Source organism: Pelodiscus sinensis, chromosome 17, assembly GCF_052426305.1.
Source record: "Pelodiscus sinensis isolate ZL-2025 chromosome 17, ASM5242630v1, whole genome shotgun sequence".
NCBI lineage: Eukaryota > Metazoa > Chordata > Testudines > Trionychidae > Pelodiscus > Pelodiscus sinensis.
Window position 1 is genome coordinate 8,553,661 of NC_143068.1, and position 19,686 is coordinate 8,573,346.

Sequence of the window (19,686 nt, forward strand, 5' to 3'; positions counted from 1 at the left end):
GGGTGGGGGCATGCTTGGAATTTCAAATCTCAATGGTGCGGAGCCGCGGCGGGGAGGCCGCTGCACAGCGCCCCCTCCTCCCCCGGCTTTGCTGGGCCTGGCTCCCGCTGCCTCCCGGACTCTGCCCCGCTAGCCCGGCTGAAAATACCCGAGCGCCCGGCGCTGCCCGGCTCCGCCTCCCCCTCCCCAGCCCGCGGGCAGCAGAGCGCAGCGCCCCGCCAGCCTCCGGTCCTCAGCCGCCCCCCGCCTGCTCTGGCCCCACCCCCGGGGAGGAGCCGGCGGGACCGAGCGCAGGACCCGGGCTGCCGCACTTGCATCCGCGCCGGCTCCTTCCCGCTGCTCCTGCCGCCCGCGGAGGGCAGGGAGCGCTCGGCAGCGGCGGCCCTGCGCCTGGGGACCCCGGGCGGCGCTCGCCTCCCCCGGCCTGGCGGCTGCCGCAGCCCGCTCGGGGCTGGCTCCTGCGGCGGGTGAGTGACGGAGCAGCTGCAGCCCGGGGGGGGGCGCCGCGCATTGACCCCCCCGGGGGGCAGGTGCATCCAGCCCAAGGCTGGGGATGGGGGGCAGACAGCGAGGCCGCGGTGGGGAGGGGCCGGGGAAGCAGCTGGGGACCCCTCCCCCGGCCCGCTCCGGCCGCTTCTCCGGCTTTCATTGAGCAGGAACTTCCCAGCTCGGCTGGGCTCTGCAGCGCCGGACCCTGGGGCTCGAGGTCCTGCCGGGCCGGGCTGTGTTGTGTCCTGGGGGAGGCTGGGGTGGGACAGCGCTGGGTTTGCATGGCGGGGGCGGGGGAGGGGGGTTAACAGGCAAAGCAGCAGCTCTGGGGACCTGCTGCGAGCCAGGCACTGCTCTGGGGCGTTCGCACTAGCGAGGCTCCGAGGCGACTCCTGGTAGCACTCGGAGATGTGCTGCCCCTGTGTGGCCCCCCAGAATTTTAATTAAGTGGGGTGTCCTCGTGCCCCCCTCGTGCCCCCTCCGTGCTCCCTGGGTGGCCCCTCATGGGCACCAGTCACCTGGGTGTGGGCTCCTATGCTCTCAAACCCTTCCCAGCCCTGCTTGTGGGGAAGGAGGTGGTGCTATGGGAACCAAGCAGTGTGAACATGACTAGCTGCTGACCTACCCACCTGCTGTTCTGGGACTGATGGCCTGTATCCCGTCCGCCTCAGTCTTGACCCAACACTCCTGCTCCCTGGGGCATTTCACTCCTGATCCTGCTCTGCCTCTCTCCTGGTGCACCGTGATACCCCCTGTTGTTCCAGTTCTTGACCATAGTTCTGCCTGTGTGCCTCGCCCCTTATTTCTGATGTGCAGCTTCCCCCCCTTACCTCGCAGTGTGGGGTCCTCACACAGTGCCCCTCAGTCCTGACCTGCAGTACCCCAGTTATTTCAGGCTCAGACTTCTATATTTCTGTGCCAGTGCATCCCTATTTGAGCTACAACACTGCCTGCTATTCCAGTTTTGGTATTGTCAGTGATGCCCCAGCCACACGGTGACTTCCCAGGGTGGATAGAATAACTGACTTGTGACCTGAGACCACCAAACTAGCTTTCGTAGCTGACATGGTGTAAGTCAGGGCTACTCAACACGCAGCCTGTTTGTTTGCGGCCCGCCAGCGGGAGCTAAAACAAAAAAGTTGTCTATATAATGGTCTTCTGTTGATATGTGTTTCAGTAGTTAAATTCCTGGACTGTCATTGCTCATTAAAAGTGCTGACATATGGGTAGAAATCGGGTAGATATTGCATTTTATTAATATCAGCCAAACTTACTTAAAGGGGGCCTGTGTGTTGTGTAGTCTTGCCTTAATTTTTGTATTCATGCCCCTCAGTGTGAAAGAAGCTATTTGCATATATTTGCAAATATATTTTTGCATATATATGCAACCACACTTGAGTTGTGGCCCTTGGCATGTGCTGTGAGTATCATTGTGGCCCCAGGGGGCTTCCAAAGTTGAGTAGCCCAGGTGTAGGTAATGCAAACCTAGGTTTCCAAATCTGAAATCAGGGGATGGTTATCTGTTACCCAGAAGTGATGACAAAATTACTCTGCAGTGTCAAGTCTGGAAATAACCTCCAGTATTGTGCAATCCTAGGCAAACTAGGTAAGAACCACTTAAATAATCTAATCAGCCCTCTAGTCAAGTAGGATAAGACACTGTTAATCCTACTATAGTCTAACCTTATCTTGAACACATCTAGTGACAGGACATAATTACCTTTCTAGGGCAGTTCATTCCATTGCCAGTCAGGGTTGAAAACACTTTACCCATTATGGAAATTAGGTGATCACAAGAAGCTAGAAAATTCAAGGCCTCAGTTTCTCACCCCCACATTGGGTGTGGGCTCGGTTTGCTTCATTTGGAAGTTCTCTTCCTTTTGCCTAAATTAGAAATGATAATATACTTCAGCAAAACATATGTCTGTTTTTAGAAATGGATTGATTGTTCAAGTCCAGGGACTTAAGGGAAGTCAGTGGCCAGCCTGGCCATCTTCCTGTGTGATCCAGTGAAAGCATGTCTCAGAGACACTGTCAGCCAACTTCAAATCTATCCGTGCCCTGAGGCTCCTATGTGTAGTTCAGTATTGTTGAAGGGACACTACCAGCCTGCAACCTGCCTGCCAGTCTTTGTTTTCCTAATCACTTTCTTATCTTTAAAAATGTTTATTTTCTCTGCTGCAGAAAAACCCACACGAGCCAGGGGACATCTAACTCTCTAATGGAAATAGTGAAATTGACTTAGGAATTCACAAAGCAAACAAATGGTGGAGGGGGCAATCTCCAGTGTTTCTGCTCTAGTCATCTTAGGTATTTGTAACGTGTATGAAGCATTTTCAGATGGAGTCAGTGTTGGAACTTCTGTGCCCACCTATTGTTTTACCTTCCTCAGTAGAACTGTTTTGAGCCTTACCTTAGATTATTAATACTAAGTTGCATAAGGAAGGGCTAGGTATCCATACTAATATTCAGAACTGATTTTATTTATTTATGGTCTTGGAACTGACTTAAAGCATGGGTGCTAGTCCACCTCTAGATTGGTTTCATTGTAAAGCACATATGGTACTGTGGTAAATGCTATATAAATAACACCACTGATAACACTTTTCCCTTACGCATTTAATCTCTATATTGAAGGCCTGGATCCAAAGCTACTAAAGCTAATTGAATTGATTCCTTTTTTTCATAGACTTTGTATCAGCCCACAGGATCTCTAAAAGCCGAGCTGCTTTCCTTCTGACTGGAGGGAAGGGAAAATGACTGTAGATTTCAGAGTAGATGTAAGATTAAATGTGTTCCACATTCAAAGTGTATGATGCATGTGATATCATTTAGATATAAAGATGCTACTGTTCCTTTCTTCCCTTACGAATGTATGTCCAGGCAGCTTGCCTTGAACAAGGTTTTGTTGTTGAAGCTTTCTTTGGTGAGAACTTGTCCCTGCACGGTTTATCTTGGTACCAGCATCTTCTTGGTGTCTGAGTTGCACTGTGTCATTTCTGTAGAAATTCTGTTGGGGGGGAAAACTCAGCCATGTTTTACTTTTACTTCGATCTTTTATAAAATGCCTGTTGCATATTTCATCCAGTAAAAAAACAACACATCAACCAATGTTTATTAGAATGCTGTTGATGATTACCTAGTCTGAGATGTTCAGGCTAACAGATTACAAAAAGTCCATGGCTTTCTAGCTGATTTGGGAAAGTTTCATTTTACCCTGGTGTGCACTAGTGAAAATGTAGGCTTTGTTCCAAAAGATATCTAGTGACGCTAAATTATTAGCTCATGTTGTTTTCTGTGCCCCACCTCAACAAAAGGAACCCACTTTCTTCCTACAAACTGCAGAATTTACCTATGAAATCAATTAAGTTAGTTTAAAACAATGAGTAATCTTGTGGCACCTACCGTATATAGATTAATGAGCTTTCACGGGTAAAAATCTGATGAAGTGGGTTAGAGTTAACACAGCTACGCCTCTGAGATTTTTAACACTTAAGTGAGTGTAACTCTACTGGACCTTTTTCTTCTCTTGCTTTTCTGTCTAAATCTAAATTCAGTTGGGCAACTCTGGAATTAAACCCATATAAAAGAGATTTAAGTGAGACTAGAATCAGGCCCACCATTGCTTTCCAGAATCAGCATTTGTGGATAGAAGGGACTCCCTATAGTTCTTCAGTGCAGATACTATGTACGCTGACAGGAGGAATTCTCCCGTCCATATAGATAATACAGGTACCCAAGAGGCAGTAGCTAGGTCAACAGAAGAATTTTACATGGGGATTTATGTCAGTTTAACTATCCTGCTCATGGGTGTGGATTTTTCGCATGCATGCTCAATGTAGTTAAACAGACCATATTTTGTAATGAAGACCAGACCTTAGAATTGCTTATTCAGCTTTAGGTGGTTCAAAATGAGACTGGATAAATGACAATTCAATGATCTCACTTGGCAAATTAGATTGCTGGCTAATTGACCCAGCTGTTCAGGAAGAAAAAAGTTACCTAATATTCAACACTCACTGAAGTCTGTTACTCATTTAAAAACCCTTAACTACCTTGGGTAATATTTCACCTTTGTCACTATTTCTTAATTACTTCTGGGTATTTATCAGAGCTTCACTTTGTCATCTTGTCTTTGGGCTGGATGTAGTAAATTCTCTCCATTAATCATACCCACTAATCCTATCAGCCTGTTGATCTCTTGGAAATTTCTTTTGCAAACTCCTGCTCTTGATTCTTCCTGTCTCTTTTGCCCGCTTTTTAAAAATACATGCATAGTGGGGGTAATTTTATAAACACAACTGACAGGCCTCCTCCTCCTCTTCCCCCACCTCCACTTAGGCACAATTAAAACCTTATTTTGAATGTCACTTACAAGAACTCTTGTGGGTGAGGAAAAGCCATTTCCAGCCCCAAATCAACATTTGCCATAGATGCATTTGTGAACACGAAGGTCCCAATCATGCAATCAAGACACCACTTCCCACACAGAGCCAGAGCCTTCAGATGCTCAGTGCAAACTTGAGAATCTGCCTGCATATTGCCCTTGCACAGTTGAGGCCTAGGGTTGCTAATGTCATAGAAGAATTTGCTATGCATTTAAAATGCACTGTTTTTCTTGTGGGCTAAAGTAGCTAGATGTGGTCAGTGAGTGTGTGGCAGTCGGTTGATTGTCCTGAAGATGCTAATGATCAGTCTGAATTCAGTGTTTGTTTTCCCGGCTGAAAACAGCTCAGCTGGTTTCCTTCTATGCCAGAAAGGCCAATGATTGTTGACTGCAAGTAAATGCTTATTTAGTATCTAGCCCTCACCCCTCTTAAAAGAGCTCAAGGAGTGAATTGGAGTGTGTGAAAGGGGTTAGCTGTTCACTTTTTGCAAGGCTCTTGAATCAAGTAATACTCTATCCTAGGAATGGCTTGCCAGCTGCTTCTCCCTTTAGGGAAGTTTAAAGAGGCTTATTGCAATCTTACTAGAGGTTGGTCTGTCTTTTATTAGTCTGCTTGTCTCTCCATCTCCTTTCCATGGGCTCGCTCCCTCATTCATACAGACAGATCCATTGCTGGATGTGCACGGTTATCTAGCCACACCAGCTGTGCTGCTCAATGAAGTATTCTTCCCATTTCTGGCACATTCATTTGTAGATTGTCACTTTTTGCTGTGTAACATAGATTTTTTCCCCTTAATGCTTTTCCTTAAAGTGACACTTCTGAACTACTTCTTAAGTGTATGGCTAAGAAGTCTTAAAAATGAATCTTCTGTTGACTATCCAGGTGAGACCCATTATGTTTGATTTGAAAATCAATCTCTCCAGCTTTGATCAATTAATCAAAATGCCCTCTTGCTGTAGATTCTGGTTTTGCACCTACATGGCTTTAATATAAAGCATGAACTCTGCTTGTCTTGTGCTGGGGACCTGCAGACAGGACTGTGTGTGTACCATACGGGAAACATGCCTCTGTTTCCCAGTATAAATTTAGAGATACTTCAACCTCACACAGAAGGCTGAATTGTTTAAAGCACTCTGACACTTGGATCAATAGGACCCAGAAGTCCTGTTCTCATTATCAGTAAAATAATGGTTTAACTACAATTTCTAATGCATTTGCAAAAGGAGAAACTGAGGCAGAATTGACATGACTACCCAAGTTGTGCCAATGCATGTCCAGGATGCATCATAGGCCTCCTCAGTCCACCTGATGTCTCTTCTGCTCTATTCTCGGTAAAATATACTCAGTCTTTTATATTACTCTCAACTGTTTGCTTGGAACATTTAGTCTCTGAGAAGGATTAAATTATGTTTTTCAAAGCAGCTAAACTGAAGTTATGCTCCTGGGAATTGTTACATGCACTGGGAGGGAGGAAAGGTGCTACTGCTCTGAACTTCCTGTTTTCCCCCCCTTCTATTGGAATTACGGAAGTTAACTGAATAGCTTCCCCTCCCCATTCACACTTAGAACAACTTGTTAGGATCTGGATTAAGGAAGCCAAATAAGAGTTTGATAAATAGCAAGTTACCAGATAAGCTTCAAACAGGAAAATAATGTTCAGAGGGAGACTTTTGCTTCATGGGCTCTTCCTTAACTATGTGTTCATAGTCCTGAAAGTAGGTTTCTTACGATCCTTCTCTTCCTTTAACATTAGAGATGTAGCCGTGTTAGTCTGGTCTTGCTGAAACAAAAGACAGGACTATGCAGCACTTTGAAGAGTAACAAGATGGTTTATTAGGTGATGAGCTTTCGTGGGCCGGACCCACTTCCTCAGATCAAATTGTGGAAGAAAATTGGCATGACCATATATTCCAAAGGGATACAATCCAAAAAAAGTGAACACATAAAACTGACAAATCAGATTTTGGAACAGAGGGGCGGTGTGGGGGGGGAGGTTAGTGTCTATGAGATGATATTAGGGGTGATAATTGGGGAAGCTATATTAATCACCCCTAATATCATTATCTCATAGACACTAACCTCCCCCGCACACCTTCCCTCTGTTCTAAAATCTGATTTGTCAGTTTTATGTGTTCACTTTTTTTGGATTGTATCCCTTTGGAATATATGGTCGTGCCAATTTTATTCCACAATTTGATCTGAGGAAGTGGGTCCGGCCCACAAAAGGTCATCACCTAATAAACCATCTTGTTAGTCTTCAAAGTGCTGCATAGTCCGGTCTTTGTTCCTTGAACATGGAGTTGCTCCACCTTTTTCTTTCTAAATCACCCCTCCTTCCCCCCCGCTATAAAAATTCCATGGCTTGCCTGTGCCACAATAACTCTCTTTCTGCATATGCAGAGGGTTAAAATCCAGGGCTGGTTCAGTGGGTCTGACAGCCTGGTCAGGCCCCTGGGCAAAGCGGTGGGGAGGGGCTGCTCTGCACTGTGGAAGGGGCGGGGCTTCGGACAGAAGGGGTAGAGTGTGGGGCAAGGCAGCCCTCGGCACTGCCTAGAAAGCACTCAGTGGCCCAGTGTGCCGCACTTCAGCAGCTCTGGGCCCGGGACAGCTGTCTCCTTCTCCCCTCTTTCCTCCCCAGGTCAGTGGCTGAGCTGGTATTAAGAGGTAGCAAGCAATAGCACGGTAGTTGCCTGGGTGCCCCACGTTACAGAGGGCCCTGCACAGTTAAATTGCTCAGGCTCTGGCTTCAGCCCAGGATGACGGGGTTGGAATTGGACTTCTCCCCTGGACCCCAGTGAGTCGAATACTGATCCAGCTTTCTGGTTTATCAGAAACCTGCTTGTGGGCCTCTGACCCCTGTTTGAGAATCACTGCTTTTAACACATGAGAGGGAGGGGCGGGTAAGGAGGAGAGAGAGGACTTTGGAGGTGGATTAAACAGGAAAAAGATATTTTTATTTAAATAAGTATTTATTTACATGGGGAGTAATTCTAGACCAGTTACAGCAATTTAAATTCACACCCTCTCTTATTCCACAATAACTTCTGCCTGTAGACAAGCCCCATGGCACAGGTAAAATGGGGAGGTGACTCTCGCACATCCATACAGCAGGACAGTGGCAGATCCAGGAACAGATATCTAGTCTTCTGGGCTACGTCTACACTACAATACTATTTCGGGCTCACTAATCTGACTTCCCTGTAAACCTCATTCCATGAGGAGTAAGGGACGATTTGGAAGAGTGGGTTGTTATGGAATTTGTTGCTGTGTAGACAGCGCCAAATTATGAAATAATCTCTTTCAAAATGAGATTGAAATAAGCTACATAATTTGCATAGCTCAAATTGCGTATCTTATTTCGAACGGTGGTGTACTGTAGATGTAGCCCTGATGCCCTTTCCACGTTGCCTCTTGACTGACTGCCCTGTCTAGAGGCATAATGCAGTCTGACCTGTTGAAATCAGCTTAGTCCTTTGAATTTGTTACTGCTAAAATGGCAGAGATCCTAGCTTCATAGGACTGCACTTATTTCATTCCAGTTCTTAAACTGAATTTTGGCCATTAAATATTGTATTCAAGATCAGCCCTAACTCCCTGCTTTTACAGCATGTTGAAAACACAGACAGACAACACTCACCAATAGGTCTTGTTTGTGTTCCCCAAATGGCCTAATAAAGACGGACTCAGAATTGGGTATGTGAATGGGTAACGTATTACCCAAAAGCATCACCTTTAATGGGTGATACTTACAGTAACCCGGGAATCGGCAGCCTTGCGGGGGGCTGGGGAGCCCAGAGTGGGGTCGGAAGCAGCTGGGCAGGAGCCGCCCCTGATCGCAGTGTGGGAGCTGCTCCAGCCGGCCCCCATTTGACCAGTTAACTGGTTAAACTTACATTTAACCACTTAACTAATTTAATGGGATTTTACATCCCTAATCACAATCTCTTGCTAGGCTACGCTTATGCTGCACAGCATCTCCTCTCTGCAGAGATTCAGGGTGGATCCGAGGCAGAGCGTAGTGTGGGATGTAACAGACTGAGGTGGTGCTAATGGATAAGCTGTCTGTTGGTGTGAATTATTTGTAAGTAAGTGTCCTGCTACACACTTGGTAAGTCAGTCTTGCTGTGAAGAAGCAAGTGTCTCCTGAAGTAGGGAGAAAAATCTGTATGGTAATATAAGTAAGCACTTTTGTTTTGTTGTAACTTCTCATGATTCTTTGGGGTCTGACTCATGGTTCCTTTGGCCTGAATGAATCATGGCTTTTGATTGCTCCCTGCTTACCCCCTCGTGTGACAATCACAAGTTGAAAATGCAACTTTAAATGCATGCATGTAGGCAGGCATTAGCTCCCACTTTCCTCTCTCTCCCCCACATTATCCAGAGCCCTCCCCTGTGGGCCTGCTCAGTGACTCACTCCCCCCAGACGGGGGAGAGGAGGAGTTCTGTTCCCAGCCTGCAGGTGGCTGTGCCTTGGGATCGTGCTTTTAACAAGTGAGAGAGGAGGAGAGCAAGAGGTCACGGCAGCACAGGCACCGCAGCCAAGCTTGGGAAGAGTGCAGCTGGGAGCAGGGCTTGCTCAGAGCACCTGCTGATTCAGGCCATGGTTTCAGCTGCTACCTGCTGCACAGTGACATCTCCAAGCCAATGCCCGAAACTGCTCGTGGCTCAGCCAAAATGCCTGTACTGCTATCACACCCCACTCCCAATCATAGCAATATCAGTGAAGTGTTGAATGGTGCTAAATTCTTTGTTTCCCAAATGCATCCCACCCATGGAGTTACCCCGGAGTTACTCTTGGCCTTGTATCGGTAGTGAAATAGCTATTGAGATCCTCTGAGAATTGCTTCTACTGTCCCGTGCAGGGCTTAGGTTTTAGGTCAAAGAAAGGAGTGATCATGGGCGACTGCACTTCTGGGCCTCGAGCTCAGCTGTTCCCCCTGCTGGTGGTATCTTAGTGCAAGAGGTGCCCACATTTTCCTGCATGCCCCCACCCAGCAGTAACGGAATCTGTCCATGTCCCCAGCCCCCCGTTACAGCATAGTTGGTTTAGCGGTGGAGTTAGACTGGAGGCAGAGCAGAGGGCAGAGTGCAGAGTGGGACTGCAGCGGGGCTGGGAGCTATGTTGGGATCTTGGGGGAGGGGTATTCCTTCCTAACCCCCTGCTGTGTGCTCCTTCACATACTCTCCACACACTTTAGGGGGCTTGCCCCATAATTTATCTTAGCAGCTGGAGAGCAAATGGGCAGAGACCTTCAGATCTTACTTCACGTAGACGTCTCAAGTAGGAATTAATTCTGTATCCGTGAAATTCAAGGTGCTTGACTGCTTCTGGCCAGGCTTTCCATAATGACTGGGGCATGTTGAAATGCCCCCCCTCCATCCATGAGCGCCCATATGGGGAAATGTGGTGGGGGGGCAGGAAGCAAATTCCAGCTTTGAGCAGCTTCTGAGGTGCTGCAGAAGCTAGAAAGGGAAACCTGTTAATTTCCCTAGCTTATTTCTATGTCCATGTAGGACATACTCTTGTACTTCATTGTAAAAATAACTTGAAAGGCTTGGTTCTTTGGCTGCTTCCATAAGACTCTGGTGGAAGAGTGTATTACTGTACTAAGGGAAGGGGATTGTTCCCTACAATCTCCCTGCTTTGGAAGGTTGGTGTAACTTGCTTCATGTCTCCTTGCTCTATAGGCTGTTCTGGAAAAATCTACTTCTTCAGATCACAATATGTTCAGGTATATGGTCTAAAATATCAGGAAAGGATCCAGGCTTTGGGACCAAGCCCAGCCATACCCATTGCAGTGCTGGGGAAAGCTGCTTGAACTAAAAAAACAAATGCAAGGCAATTATAAAGTTGCTGTCACAAATGGGTCAGACAGTTTCCCAGGCAGGTGTCTGGCCTGGCAATCTGCATTCAGATTTAATGTGCTGTTAAAAAAAAAAAAGTAAATGGAAAACCAAATTGGAGTCTTATGCCCTCAATTAGTTTTGTTCTACATAGTCTGGGCTGCTCTGTACCCCTCCCTGTGATGTTTCATTGCTGCAGTTCAGTCTAGTTCATTGGATGCTCTGCCCTGCTGTGAGGCAACTGTTAAAATTCAGTTAATATTTGCACACAAGTACAGATGTGGAATTTCCATTTCTCCTAAGTAAACACTGAATTCTGGGATGGGGTCCCTCTGTTGATCTGATATTGGAGATAGATTTTGGTAGCTGCTACAGGTTGCACCTCTATAGTCCAGCACTCTCTGGTCCCACAACATCTGCAGACTGGCATGATTTTAGTTAGACAGATATTCATTTATCATGGGTGTGGTCAAGTTTCCAGTGGTCCTATATAGTTTATCTGAAGCCATCAATCCTAGCTCTCCGTGTTCTGTGCTGCTATTTAGCTCTAATTTACCCCAGCCTTCTAATTTACCTTATCTTCTAAGAACCCAGTAAGCAGTGGAAGTGTTAGTAATGCTGCTAGACAGTATTGGCCTCCTGGGGTTCGGCGCCGGTCAGGTCTCAAGTGTGCAGGACTGAAGAGGTTCAATCTATACTTTGCTTCAGGACTGCAACAGGGAAATGAAGGGGTGAAATGAACCTTCAAGGGAACGAACGTGTCCGTGTTCCCCTGAAAGGCCAAAGTTGTCCTTACCCTGGCCCTGAACATGCTCTCCGTCCCTGGGGTCACGTGATCTGTCATTCTATATAATGCATCTTAGCGTAGCTATTGCAGATTTTGAGGTGCCTACCACCTTGGCGCAAGTGCTCTCAATGGAAGTCTCAAATAGAATTAGCATGAAAAGATATGGCCCAAAAACAGGAAAGGAAATCGGTCCAATTTATCTAGTCTTGGCTACTCCACAGGCCAGGAAATAGAAGAGCTTTCTCTTCCCAGCTGGACAGAGAGGGGATGAGTTGGATTGCTAGAGTGTAGTCTCTTCTCAGTTTCATCCCAAATCCAGTTTCTGATCCCCACCCTAAAAATTAGAGTTTTCAAAAGTAGCCCTTCGTTTCAGATGTTTTGTGTCTGGCAACCCTCTTGAGCTCTTTCCTGATGGCTTTGTGCCCCTGGTAAGGCTGAAACCAAGGGCTCAGCTTTCCAATGCTGGCTGGCTTCAAATTTCCAAGTAAAAGGCTGCTGAGCATCCACCTCCATAGTGCCCAATGAGCAGTTTCTGCAGCTGCCAGAGACCCCTTTGGGTGCACAATCATGTTGCTTAATAGTAAATCCCTGGATGAAATATCATGACTGAGCCTTCACTGAACATGCAGCTGAAAAGTGGTCAGGTGAGGAATGGTTTAATGACTTATCTCCTTAGAGATGTGATTTTTTTTTTTTTTTTTTTGTATACAGGCAATCCCTGGGTTACGTACAAGATAGGGACTATAGGTTTGTTCTTAAGTTGAATTTGTATGTAAGTCGGAAATGGTACATATTGTAGGGGAAACTCTAGCCAAACATTTCTCCAGAGCTCAGTTTTATTCTCCCACACCTCACTTCCCTCAGTCCTTTATTCTCAAGCTGAGGTGTCTGCTGAGAAAAGCCGCTCCGCGTCTCCCTGGTCTGCTGGGGGGGGGACGCTAGCTTCGCGTCTCCCTGGTCTGCGGGGTGGGGGCGCTAGCTTCGCGTCTCCCTGGTCTGCTGGGGGGAAGCTGCTAGTGCGGGGTTGCCTCACCCTGTTTGTAAGTAGGGATCTGATGTAAGTCGGATCCATGTAACCCGGGGACTGTCTGTATTAAAATGTGAAATCTAAACTTATTTTACTCAGAACTCTTACCACCCACCAGAAAAGCCTAACCTGCATTTAACTTCAGATTTTTAAAAATAGTGTATTAATAAACCAACCAAAAAAAATAAATAGAGCTGGAAGGGACACCTTGAAAGGTCATTGAGTCCAATCCCCTGCCTTCACAGCAGGACCAAGTACCATCCCTGACAAATTCTTGTCCCAAATGGCCTCTGCAAGGATTGAACTCACAACCTTGAGTTTAGCAGGCCAATGCTCAAACCACTGAGCTATCCTTCCCCTCAAAGGAGGTGGCTTACTCCTCTGCATAGGTGCTAAGAATAGGAGTGGTGGGGTGCTCCAGTGCCCCCTGGTTTGAAGTGGTTTCCATTAAGGGCAGGATTTACTGTTACAAACTGTTCCAGCACCTTGCTCCCATGGAACAAAACTGTGTTCTACCCTATGGCCTGTACTGAAGCTCTGCATAAGCTTGGGCAAGGATCCAGAGGCTGTGGTAGATATTGCAGTTCCTGCAGCTTTCCTCAGTGGACAAGCAAATCAGTGGGCCTTGCTAGTCTCTTTGCCTGCCTCTGCTTCACTCCAAGCTTCCCCTGGTGCTAGGGACACCTTTTGTTGGGCTGAGGCAAGCCGTTGGCCTGGCTTTAAGACACAGTCCTGTTTAAGTAATTTGGCTCCTATCCAATACTGAGGCAAATTCAAATCTGTTTTTGTCCAGTTTCACCATGGAAAGTCTCGCCACTGTGTGTGGAAGACACACAGGCAGGAGCGGGCCCAGACTATTCCCAGAAGAACTGTAATGTCCAGTGTTGTGAGGATGGGTGGGTAGCCAGCCTCCTTGACTTGGTGCACGTCACAAGGCACCATTCCTCACACTGGCTCTCCAGATTCATTCTTTTCCTGTGCAGTGGAAATGCACCAGTTCTGCTCAATCTAAGGACCTCCACCTGCAGCATTGCTTTATACTGCAAGTTTGAGAAGCAGGATTTTATCCAAGCCTGGGCTAGGGGGAGCAGATTACACAGGAGCAGGTGGGGGAAAAGGAATGGGTGGGTAGGTGAGTCGTGGCATCTGCACAGTGAAGCTGAGGTGGGGCAAGTCTGTAGTGTCCCTGACTCACTTGCTGCAGACCTCTCTGGCTGGCTAGGTTGCAGGGGGAAGAGGGAAAGCAGGCTGCACGCGGTGGGTGTGTACCAGGACATTTGCATGATTATATTTCAAACGTAGTTCACATAGGCATTAATGGCTTATAGTAAGAAATAAAAACATTTTAACAGAATTTTTTTGGAGTGTTGCAAATATCGAAAATTCTGATCTTAATGACTTTTATCATCCTGTGTTACTAATTAATTAATTCACGGTATATTATATTGCAGTAAGGCCAAATCTTTGCTATGTGGTAGAGGTCTGGTTTTTATGAGGCAGCAGTCGCAAGTATTAGGTGTGATTCTAATTGTTTTGTAGGACAAAACCCTATTTGCAAGCTCTTCGAAGCCATGTGTTAATTTGTTCTGGGGCATCTATCTATCTGTTTTTGTTTGTATTGGTGGTGCACATGCACACACTACCTCAATATTAGTATTGAACATAAGAAATTTCAGCTGTCCAAAAGAAAATTCATCGTGCCCAAGGGTAGAAAATGTTACAGGAACACTGGTAGAGAATCCCTTTAAGAAAGTAGAGAAAGTGAGTCCAAGGTGAAATATTGGGAGGAAAAGTGGTGTTTTATGGCATACTGTGCTAAATGTTACAGGAAACATGAGGTGAAAATGTTAAGAGGCTTCCTCTGGCTCTTGTTTAGAGTGGAACAGCTGGAAAAAAACAAGGCCCTTCGACTTTTCTATTAACAGTGTCAGTTTTAAAATAATTTCTGACTCACTGTTTAACACCTTTTTTTCTTGGTTGGCATTTCAGCCCTGGTATTAGGAATAAGTTCAATGGAGAGAAAGATGATATGGAACCCTAGAGAACAGCCAACCCAAAACACTTCTTTCCAAACTTACTGGCTTGGAGTTGCTGAGAAAGTCTTAGTTAAAATCTTTAGGCTTCTATTGAACTAAGGAAATAATTTGTAATCTTTGATCCCATTTATGTAGCTTCATCAATACCACAGCATCTCAACAAATTATGAATTTATTTTCTTAGTAATGTGGTGTGATAATATCCCCATCTTATGGATGGAAACTGAAAAACAGACTAAGTGACTTGCCTGAGATCATACAGGAAACCTGTGTCAGAGCTGGGAATCAAACCCAGAGCTCTTGAGCCCCAATCTAATGCCTTAACAGAAGATCCTTCTTGGCTTAAAGTCCCCCTGCTGTACATGGACATTAAGTATGTATTCAAATACTTACATTCTGTAAGAATCATGGTTTACACAGGGTCCTTGGTCAAAATTTCCTCTTCCCTCTATTTTTATACGGTATGTTAATACCACTTGACTGCTGCCCATCACACCAGAAATGGCTGCATTTCATTGATCCTTTGAGTACAATTTCAGAAGGGCTTTAGGATCCCTGAGCATGAAAGGTGCTGAATGCATCTAAGGACATGTCAGATGGCACAGATCAATGAGGACTTGGGCAGGTTTTTAACTGCAGTGTAAAGGTTTGGTCTCTGGGAACCTCCCATGTTGCAGCGTCCTAGCCCAAGTTCAAATGTCTACCCCACATTTAAACAGTCCCAAGAGACCAAATCCGTTGCCATGGGCCAGCCTTAGGTTTTTAATGGCAGTGTAGACATACCTAAAATAGTGATTACACAACTGTTGATTTTCATCACTGATACAATTTATTTTCACTCCCACCTATGGCTAACCTGGGAGTACCCATGTACCCACCAACAAGGCACAATGCGACAGAAACAGTTGGTGAAATTAGTTCTCTGGGTGAGTTGATTGCTTTCGGTAGTCAGGGGGACGTATTCAGCACTGTGGCATGGCTCCCGTGCAGGACTAGGGCTGAAAACCCCAGAGTTCTAGACCTGGCTGTATCACTGACTGACTGTCTAGTCTCTGGCAAGTCGCTTTGCTCCATGAAACCTCCATTTCCTCATCCTTTACGATGGAAGCAATTGCATTTATCCACCTCGCAGGAGGCTGGGACGGTTAGTCATCTCTGCAGTGCCTTGACAGGGTAATTGATGTACTTCTACCACATCTTTGTTTCATGCACTCCCCTGAGCTTCGTGCCGCACATATTTCGCTTCGGTAGGCAAACTGCCTCCCACAGCCCTGCTGGTTCTTGTCATCTTGTCATGAAGTGGGTGCCATGAGTGCTGCCTCACGTAGTGATTCTGTGGGGCCAAGATTCAGTACGGGGGTGGGGGTGTGTGTGCAGTCTGTTTGTGGCTGCTTGTGACTGTAGACAGAAGCAGATGTTCAGTTTCAAATGAACAAAAGCAGCCCCCCACCGTGGGCTAGAAAACACTAATTTTTACTTTGTTACCTTAGAAACCTTCCATTGATGGGCCACTGTTTGCTCCCACACCCCATTGCTGAGAGGGTGAACTTGTCTTGGCTGATCCGGATCAGGGGTGGGAGGTGGTGACCAGAATCCCTAGAGAGCAGGGGCTTTGATGTGGCAACTCAGTGTGTCCTAGTTCCTGAGCACACCCGAGTGTGCCCCAGGCAGTCAATACTGGCAGCTGGTCCAGCCTTCGTTGTGTTGGAAAGGCCTCAGCACTGGGTGAGCTTCACAGGCAGCCTGCAGGGGAAACTAGTCAGCGCTGGCTGGTGAGGTAGTCAGAACTGGCACCTTGCCCTTCTCTGGCTACAGGTGCCTGGAGGTTGGAGAGAGAGTGGTTAATGAAGTGATATTTTAAGACTAAGAAAGGAAACTTAACTGCATTTGCTGTGAGTAAGGGCCCGTGATGGTTGTAACAAGCTGGTGATGTAGTACAGGACTTTGGCCACGGTTTCCATCATCCAGACAGAAAAGACATTGGTGTCACAGCACCTGTCTTAAGGGTATAGCAGACTGATTCAGATAGCAGTGCCACTGGCGAACCTGGGACCGTAAGTGCTCAGCAAGAACTCGTGCGTGGCTAGGAAATTATGCCGAGCTTGTTTGACTGGAGAGAGTATTAAGTAGGACACTGGCATGCTACAGACTCGCTTGAACAGTGTCATGTCGGCTTTAGCTCCCACCAGAGAGGAGTAGAAGAGGCTTCAGTCCCTCTGCCCCTATGTAAATACAGCACTTCCCAGGTACTGTACTTCCAGACTCTTTGCTTCTGGAGAAGACCTGCTCCAAAGCACCTTACCATCCTGCCTGGCATACAGCCGGTGCTGCTACACCTGTACATCTGGCCCATTTCCATCTTGGGCTCCCTCCCTCCCTGGCTTTTGTTTGGAGTCCATTTGAGTTCAGTCCACATCTTGCCCTGTCCCTCATGCCTCTCCTCCCCTCCCTCTCCTGCTCTGTTTCCTTTGGTTTCCTGCAAACTGCCTTACCCCCTTTGGCTTGCCCAGCTTCAGGTGGGAGCTGCTGCTCACCCTGCTGCTGGGGAACTCCTGCTACTGGACAACATATTACCAGCTGACATGGTTCCCAAATTTCCCCTGAGTGGGGGCACTGTCTGTCAGCCCAAACCCCAGTGCAGGACTTGAACCACCAACGTTCAGTGGCAACAAAGCCTGATTAAAGGAACCTAGAAGTCCAGCTCCGGAGTCAAGGCCAACATGCTTGATGGAGGCATCCATGGGAGAAGGACAGCAGAAGACCTGCCCTGGGTGGTGGCTAGGAATTGTGTGATAAGGCCTTCATGTAGCGGTGGGTAGAGAACACTGATTAGGAATGCTGAGGGGCAGATCTAACCTGCCTGAAGTGGTTTCCATTACATACAGGGGTTAGTCTGGTTCAGTGGCTCTCAGCAACCCACGATTCAAATGGTTGCAGCGTCCCTGGATCTGAAGAAACCTTGACTTTGCAGTGGGCTAGGAATGAATGCTAATGAAAGAAATCAACCTGCCTTGTTTACTACTTTCATTTGGCTTCTGGTTCCTTGTGGGAGAAGATTAACTGGGTTAGTTGGTAAGGGAAGGTGATGCATTCTCTGTTCTTTATGCACTGATAGCACTTCGGGGCTTGGGGGGAGGGGGGGAGGCTCAGTCCTACAGACCCTGCTGTCCACAAGTCATCCCACTGACTTCAAATGAGACATCTTGTGAATAAAATTACTTGTGCCAGTTCGTGTGACTGGGTCCTTAGTTTCATTGTTGCTTCAAAGCCCAATACAAACAGCAGGACAAATTTTATACTTACATCGTTGGGGGCTCCCTATTTAAAGGATGCTTTGTCAGAAATATTTTCCCTCTAATGTTAACACTTGATAGACATACCTAGTTTGTTAAATCTGTGTTTGCAGTGATCTCATGTAATTTAAATAAAATCACAAGACAGGGCCGCTGGGTGCTTTAATAATGCTCATTCTATATTACCATAACACCACCTTAAATCAATAGAGCTGGTGATTACACCTGTACAACTGCTTTTGCGCAAAATCTTGCCACCTGTCTACACTGGCCACGAGTACTTGCGCAAGAACACTGACATTCTAATGTAGGAAATCAGTGCTTCTTGCGCAAATACTCTGACGCTCCCGCTCAGGGATAAGCCCTCGTGCGCAATTGTTCTTGCGCACGAGGCCAGTGTAGACAGGCAGTGTTAATTTCTTGTGTAAGAAAGCCCGATGGCTAAAATGGCCATCAGCGCTTTCTTGCGCAAGAGAGAGTCTACACTGGCACAGATACTTTTGCGCAAAAGCACATTTCTTGCGCAAAAGCACATGCCAGTGTAGACGCTCTTTTGCGCAAATACTTCAACACAAAAACTCTTGCGTTAAAAGTATTTGCACAAAACCATGCCAGTGTAGACGTAGCCTAACTGTTGTAGTGATTGTGCTCTTTCTGATATTTACATGCCGAGGAACTATAAACTTGTTAAATCTGCCAAGTAAAAAAATAGAAAAGTCTTGTTTGTTTTTAAAATTTCTTTAAACTAACTGTCCCTTTATGTGTTTGGATCACTTATTGCTTTATTAACGTGGGAGTTAGGGAGTAAATTGGGGGTGAGGTCAACGTTATGGTGCTCAGGCGTGTCAGGTTTTGCTGAGTGACATAGCTAAGTTGACCTAATTTTTTAGAGTAGGCCAGATCTAAATTTATCTACCATCAACTTTATAACATTTTAACTTTGACTCTTAGATTGAAAATCCTATTACTAGATATTTGTTCCCCCGTGTAGATATTTACAAATGATCATCAAGATCACTCCTTCACCTTCTTTGTGTTCAGCTAACACACAAATTAAAGTGGGGCTGCTTGTTTGTAGCTCAGGGAGTTGCCACTTTAAAGGAAGCTGCCCTGATCCTGCCAGGCATATGGGTCCGTGGAACTCATCATCACATAATTGCAAGAGGGGCCAGAGTATGTAGCAAATGTGGGCTTTGGTTGCATTGTGGGAATGGACATGATCACAGGTGCCAGCCTCTACATGCTCTCAGTAAGGACATGTGGAGGCAGACATAGTAGGACCTACCTTTGGGATCCCCATTGGAGCAGCTGGATTATTTGGGAAGGGATGGACCATTGTGAAAAGAGTGATCACGTGAGTGGTATAAAATAGGGAATGTCCCTCCTTCTGACTGGCACGTATAGTAGGATCACTGTTCTCTCTGTCGTGCTGCTGTGGTTTGCTTGCAGCTTGCAGGATGTGCTCTGCACCTCTTAAGAACCAGGGCAGCTGAGCTCATGGAAACAGAGCTGGGTGAGAGGCAGGGAGCAGCACTTCACTAAAAAAAAAAAAAAAAGAGAGAAACTAATATGTGAAGCTTTGTAAGCCACAGACACCCACACAGCTGGGTCCTATGCTGCTTTACAGGTAAAACGAACCTTTAGGCCGTGCTGTGCTATAATTAGACTGACCAGTTTGTGAGAAGAATAATTAACATGTGCAACAATTTTTTTTTTTTTGTACAGTGAAAGAAACTAGGGCATTTGAAAACAAGCAGCCTGAGCTGCAGAGCCAAGGTTCCACGTGGGACTTTGTGGGCTACAGGAGTAGCACGGAAGTAGG

General features: G+C 46.4%; 1 protein-coding gene across 1 annotated transcript in view; it reads left to right on the top strand.

The window, feature by feature from the left end:
• The first annotated feature begins 273 nt into the window (after positions 1 to 273).
• Positions 274 to 19,686, top strand: part of PPP1R16B (protein phosphatase 1 regulatory subunit 16B) — a 101,479-nt gene continuing 82,066 nt past the window's right edge. The window contains exon 1 of the mRNA XM_075901331.2: positions 274 to 467. The gene's annotated coding sequence lies outside the window, so the exon portion shown is untranslated. The remainder of the gene's footprint in view (positions 468 to 19,686) is intronic.